The sequence below is a fragment of the Bison bison genome, unplaced genomic scaffold, assembly GCF_000754665.1.
Source record: "Bison bison bison isolate TAMUID 2011002044 unplaced genomic scaffold, Bison_UMD1.0 scf7180017864472, whole genome shotgun sequence".
Classification (NCBI taxonomy): Eukaryota; Metazoa; Chordata; class Mammalia; order Artiodactyla; family Bovidae; genus Bison; species Bison bison.
The window spans coordinates 1,201,767-1,208,070 of NW_011495033.1; the positions used below are offsets into that span (position 1 = coordinate 1,201,767).

Here is a 6,304-nt window from a genome sequence, read left to right on the forward strand (position 1 = left end):
GGCTTCGCTTCCTCCCGGGCTGAATCGGGCAGGGGTGGGGGCTATGAGCGGCCCACGAGACTTCCCTTTCCCTCCTTACTTCCTCTTTCAAGCGCTGGGACGCGGACCTAGGGAGGGTTTCCCTTAGAGAGGGCAGCCTTTAACCAGGTGATCACCGCAGCCGCCGCATCCGCCGCCACAACCACCTCGCTCTGGTTTTACCGATAAGAAACCTGAAGCAGAGCTGGGACTTTTCACATTAAGTCCCTTCACCGCCTCTATGCTGTCTTCCAAAAGAAAGAGCTTTAATTTTCCGAAGTTTCAGTAGTAACATTACATTTGGCCCTGGCAACACTCAGTGATTTAGGAAGGGCGGTTATTATTGTTCATATTTTACAGGTAAAAAAACAAGAACCTCCGAAGAGGCTTTTCCAAGTGGCAGCATGGAAACTCACCAAACTGGGGCACAGATCTGCTCTGGAGTCTTCCCCACTGACAGCTCTTTTAAAGCCTTTTTTTTTTTTCTAATAATAAAATAAAAATTCTGGGCAATCTTGGGGAGAGAAGTTGACCAGGCTGAAAAGCCAGGATGGAAATGTTCCCCCAAGACTTCCTGTTGAAGATCTGCTTCTGCTGTATGACAGAGCCTGCCTGCTGTTGTCTGAGCCTTGCAGATGCCACCATGGCTGGGGGGACGGTGCAGCACGTCAGGGAGCAGAAACCAGCGAGCTGGGCCAGAACTACAGGACTCCTTCAAGAGGTCTCGGTTCTGACTCATTTACAGGATTGACAGGCCATTGTGTTCAGCGAGTGGCCAATATCTCTATTTTTCCAGTCCCTCTCCTAGAAGGAGAGTTTGCCTCATGTAGGAGTCTGGTGTGGAGGTGTGGGAGCTCCATAAAGGCACTTAAGAAAAAAATGAAGTCCTAATTAGAGAGGAGCAGGAATGGCTCAGCCATAATTTGATTTCATCTGTATCCTTCTTGAAAAAAGCAGCTAGAACCGCTGATGTGCTTGGTCACATGACCTTGACCGGTAATAACAGCTACCATTTACAGAACACTGATCAGGAGCCAGGCATCTTGCTAAGCAGTTTGCATACTTTAAATTCTCACCCCAACCCTTTTAAAGAGGATAGTTTTAGATCCGTTTTAGGATGAGGAAGCTGACTACTTTAAGTAATTTGCTTAGGTCCCATAGCTAGGAAATGGTAGAACCAGGATTCAAATCTAGGCCTGGCTCATTCTAAAACTAATGTTCTTTGTACTCCTCGGCCAAGTACTATTTTGTTTTTAATTAAAAAAAAAAAAAAAAATTTGGCCATGCCTGTGGCATGTGGGATCTCAGTTCCCCAATCAGGAATGGACCCTGTGCTCCCTGCAGTAAAAGCACAGAAAATTAACCACTAGATCTCCAGGGAAGTCCCTTGTTTTGTTTTTTTAATTTTATTGGAGTATAGTTGACTTGCAGTGTTGTGTTAGTTTCAAGTGTACAGCAAAGTGATTCAGTTATACATATACATATATTCATTCTTTTTCAGATACTTTTCATATAAGTTATTACAGAATACTGAGGAGAGTTCCATATGCTGTATGGTAGGTCTCTGTTGGTTATCCGTTTTATATATAGTAGTGTGTGTGTGTCAATCCCAAGCTCCTAATTTGTCCCTCCCCTACTGTTTTCCCTTTGGTAACCATCATGCCATATTGTTTTTTTTCACCTGGGAAATTATGTGTTCTTAACAATCTTGTCCATTCTAAAGGAGGTCCGTCCTGGGTGTTCTTTGGAAGGAATGATGCTAAAGCTGAAACTCCAGTACTTTGGCCACCTCATGCGAAGAGTTGACTCATTGGAAGACTGATGCTGGGAGGGATTGGGGGCAAGAGGAGAAGGGGACGACAGAGGATGAGATGGCTGGATGGCATCACCGACTCGATGGACATGAGTTTGAGTGAACTCCAGGAGTTGGTGATGGACAGGGAGGCCTGGCGTGCTGCAATTCATGGGGTCGAAAAGAGTCGGACACGACTGAGTGACTGAACTGAACTGAACAATCTTGTATCCTCAACATTGGTCTAAATACCTAAGACCAGAGGAGGTTCTGGAGGTAGTGCCTGCTTCTTGCGTGCTGCGTGTTAAGTTGCTTCAATTGTGTCCAACTCTTGGTGACCCCGTGGACTGTAGCGCTCCAGGCTCTGTCCACGGGATTCTGCAGGCAAGAATACTGGAGTGGGTAGCCACTCCCTTTTCCAGGGGATCTTCCCAACCCAGGGATCGAACCCACGTCTCATGACTCCTGCACTGGCAGGCGGGTTGTTTACCACTAGTGCACCTGAGCCTGCTTCTTAGTACCAACAAAATTTTGCAGTCTTCTTTACTCTGCTTTCAGTTTACCTAGAGTAAGGAGGCATTCCTTTTTCTTTCTTCAAGTTTGTGTGTGCCCTGCCCTCTAGTGGTTTTAGCTTGTAATGTACCAATGACCTTGAGTGTAACTAACCTTATCTCTTAAGAGTTCTTTCCATTTCTCATATTGAGATGTCTTTGCAATACTGGGCACTGGTGTTCTAAAATTCTGGGGTAATGACACCTTCCCCAGTTCAAACCCTAAGACCGTGGTTTTTCAAACGTTATGACGTACTTCTGATTGAGACCTCTGGAATCTGAATTTTTAACAAGCACTAGGTATTTCTGATGCAGGCAATCTGCAGGCCACTTTTTGAAATACTGTGTCCTGTAATAACTCTGTTTCCAAACGCTCCCTGAATCTCAGCCCAAGCACCCTTGGGCTTCGGGGGATCTGGCACCAAGTCAGCGACTCTCCTTCACCAAACCCCATATTGAGTTTCTTGGAGGTCACGGCTTGGATGGTCAGGGAGGAAGCCTGCAGCAGTCCCGACAGTCAGCCTGTGCTGATGGAGCTTAGCTCTTGCCAATGTGGCAAGGAGAAAAGTGAAGGAAGCTAATGTTTAGTGCACCAACTATGAGTCAGGTATTGTGCTAGGTGTTTTCAAACATATTCTTTTTTAAAACCCTACAATAAGCCATGATTTTATTATTCATTCAATTTTGTAGATGAGGAAATTGCGGCTCAGAGATGTGAAGTATCTTCATCGAGCTTACAGGTGGTAAGAGTTGGAATTTGAATCCAAGTTTGTCTAACTCAGTGGTTCTAAATGGAGGGCGATTTTGGCCCCCAGGGGACATCTGGTCAGTCTGGAGACGATTTTGATTGTCGTAAGTCGGTGGGGGGGGTTGTGCTAAAGGCACCTAGTGAGCTGAGGATCCCAGTAAACAAGCTACTGTGTACAGGACAGCTCCCACAAGTGCTGTGATCAAAAACCCTGGGCTCAAAGCCTGTTGCTTTTGCCCTACACAGTGGCAGGATGGCAATATGGTAAGTTAGAACAAAACAGGAAAGGGCCCATCCCAAGGGTCTTGGGTGAGAAGAAGGGAACAGGACTTCTGTGCTAAGCATAATGGTAAACGGGGGCAGCTGGTGAGATTTCTCTTTCTTCCAAGCTTGGCCAAGACCCTGCTCAGTTTCTCCCAACCTTGCCAAGTCAGTCCTGGGACGTCACACTAAGCTTGTCCTGGAGTGACCCCGACTCCCAGCTCAGGGCTGAGCAAAATATTTACCTGGGTCTTCCAGCACAGGACTTCCTAGCCAAAGCCCCTGGTTCCTGGGGCCTTTGTGCTCCACCTGCGGCCCCTGGGAGGTTCCACATTAGCACCTTTGGCAAGGCGGGGGGATGGGGAGGTGAAAATATAAAAAAATGGAGCAGTGTAAAAAATGTATATGGAGTAATGGGCAAAGCCAGGAGGATCTCCTTAGCAGGACCCTGTCTGGGGAGGAACCTGAGAGGGAGTAGTGGGGAGCTGGCCTGGAAAGCAGAGTTCTGACACTGGGGAGGCTCCTTTCCACAGCCATTTCTCTCCTCCAGGTTTGGACTGTAGATTCACGGGACCTTCCCCAGTACCCATTCCGAGAGCACCCACACACCCAGGCAGCCACCATTCTGGGCTTCCCCAATACTGGCCTCCCAACTAGACCAGGGGAGGGCGAGTCTGAGCTGACTGTGCTGACAGGAAATACCTCTCGTTCCACGCTCAGAGCCTCTGAAGACCTAACCAGCAGACAGGGGCGGGAGAGGAGGGAGAGAGGAGGGAGGAAGAAGGGGAGCGTCGGGAGGGAGGAGATGGGGGAGGGTGGGGGAGGGAGGCAGCCTTGGAGTGAGAGAGAGGAAAGAACGTACAAGCAGGTCCCCCATATTTGGGGTTTCATCTTCCTTTGCTCACCACCCATGGAGGGGGGGCGAGGGCGGAGAAGAAGGGGATAGAGGAGGGTAGAACTGGAGGAGGATGTGGTAACAGCTGATTCGTCCCCTGAGGTCACACTTTCCAACAATCAGCTGTTACCGGGGTAGAAGGCAGGAAGTTTCCTTAAAGGCACAATGTTCTGAACACAGGTTCGGCATTCTGGAGCTCGTAGGAGCCATAGCAATCCCTTGATGGAGCCTGTCTTTCGTGCAGAAGGAACTACCTCACACTCTAGGCTGTTACCTTCACCCTCAATTGGGAGCTTATGGAAACATCATGAATCCCTCTATACACGTCCCTTTTTGATGGTGGCAGAGGGATGGGAATGATTGAGATAGGGTGGACCTCACACTTGCCCCTTTAACGAAGCGGTTCTGCAGCTTTTGCCAAGTCATTGGGTTCTTTTCCGATTATTATTAATTTTTTTTTGGCCCATGTCCCCGCCCCTCTATGCTCTGATTGGCCTCTGGGGAAGAAACAGCCTCCTCATTGGTCTCCACCTCCGAAATCTCTTCCCCAAGTAGGCCTGAGTCAGTGAAAAGCTTCTGGGGGGCGGGACAGAATGGGGGTATCGTCCTGAGGACGGGGTTGCTGGCCAGTTGCACGTTGGCCCGGCCCGTCCCCTAGTTTCTGACCACAAGTCTAACTTCTACCCTCAGGTGAAGACTGTGCTATAAATCTTTCGTTGGGAAGCTGCTGCTTGACAGGCTTTGTCTCTCTGTGACTGGGGCAAGACATCTACCAGAAGTTTCCTCCGATTAGGAAGGCCCTCCAGGAGGAGGAGTGGATTAGACCTCTCCAAGAGAAAGCTGAGGCCAGCGGAGGTGGGCAGTCCTCACTCCTCCAAAAGTTCCCAGGAGTCCTCATTTCAAAGGAAGAGTCTGTGTGCCCTGGGGCTGATTTCCACCTTCAGTTCTCACTCCTGCAGCCTCTCCTGCTCTTCCTGAGAGAAACATCGCCTCCTGCAAGAGGTCAGTGAATCCGTTTGGGGGCTGTCTAAAAGAACCACTCACAGCTCCGAGAAGGAGGGGCTGTAGCCCTTTAAGGAGTTCGCCGGGATGGATTCTGAGAGGAGTTTAAAAATGCCAACTCACAGAGCGCGCTGGATTCTGGGAACGAGGTGTCAGACCGAGAACTACATTGACCAGTATGCACCGCAAACACACACGCCTCGACTTCCTTCTGCACTTTAGGACTCGGGTTTGACGTAGCGCCCCTCTAAGCAAGTAGCTTAGACGCAGGGCTAAGCCACACCTTTTTACCTATTGGCCAGCTCTCGAGTTGGTGGGCGTGGCTTAGCCTTACTCCACTCGGCAAAGGGGTGGCCTCCTTGCCAATCAGAGCTAAGACGGCCAGGGAGGCGGGACCAAGGCGAAGCGCTGGCGCCCCCGAGTGGGTGTAGTCACGCTGCCCAGCAGTGGGCGGTGATTGGCCCTGGGCCGTGCAATCGCAGTTTGTGCGTCACGACGCCGCCAGCTGATCGGAGACTGGAGCCGGTGTGTGCTGGGCGCTGGGAAGAGACAGCGCCGCCGGCCGTGGGGATCGGACGCACTGATTTGCTCCCCTACCCTCAGCAACCCCCCCACCCAGCACCAGGTGGGTGTGAGCTGGGGTCCCGGCAGCACAGGAGGGAACCGTGCTAACGGGGTAATGGGGGAAAGTAGGGTCCTGACGGCCACACCCTGCCCTTCCGGGGGAGGGGTGAGGGGGCGGCGGGGGCCGGGGAGTTCCGGGGGAGAGGGGCCTTGACTGGCTGGAGTAGTGTGTCAGGAGGTTTAAAGAAGGAGTCTGGGACAGTAGTCGTGCAGAAGGTTTTGCGGAGTAGCTGGGAGGAAGACGAGGGGCCAGAGGGCTGGGGGCGGCTAACCTCGGCGCCCTCTGGTATGAGGATACGGGAGCCGGCCTCCCAGCTTGAGGAGGATTTGGACAGGGCGGGTAGCGGGGAGGTGCTTTGCCTGTGCCGGCAGTCACTGGGTCAGGGCCAGTTGAGCGCCCTGGCAGGGAAGGG

The 6,304-nt window shown here is 51.1% G+C and overlaps 1 long non-coding RNA gene across 2 annotated transcripts in view; it reads left to right on the plus strand.

Moving 5' to 3' along the window:
* The first annotated feature begins 4,152 nt into the window (after nucleotides 1-4,152).
* The window catches only part of LOC105003897, a 6,389-nt gene continuing 4,237 nt past the window's right edge, over nucleotides 4,153-6,304 (plus strand). The window contains exon 1 of one of the 2 annotated variants that reach the window (XR_827159.1): nucleotides 4,153-5,943. This is a non-coding gene — a long non-coding RNA (uncharacterized LOC105003897). The remainder of the gene's footprint in view (nucleotides 5,944-6,304) is intronic. The other variant, XR_827160.1, reaches the window with a different exon arrangement.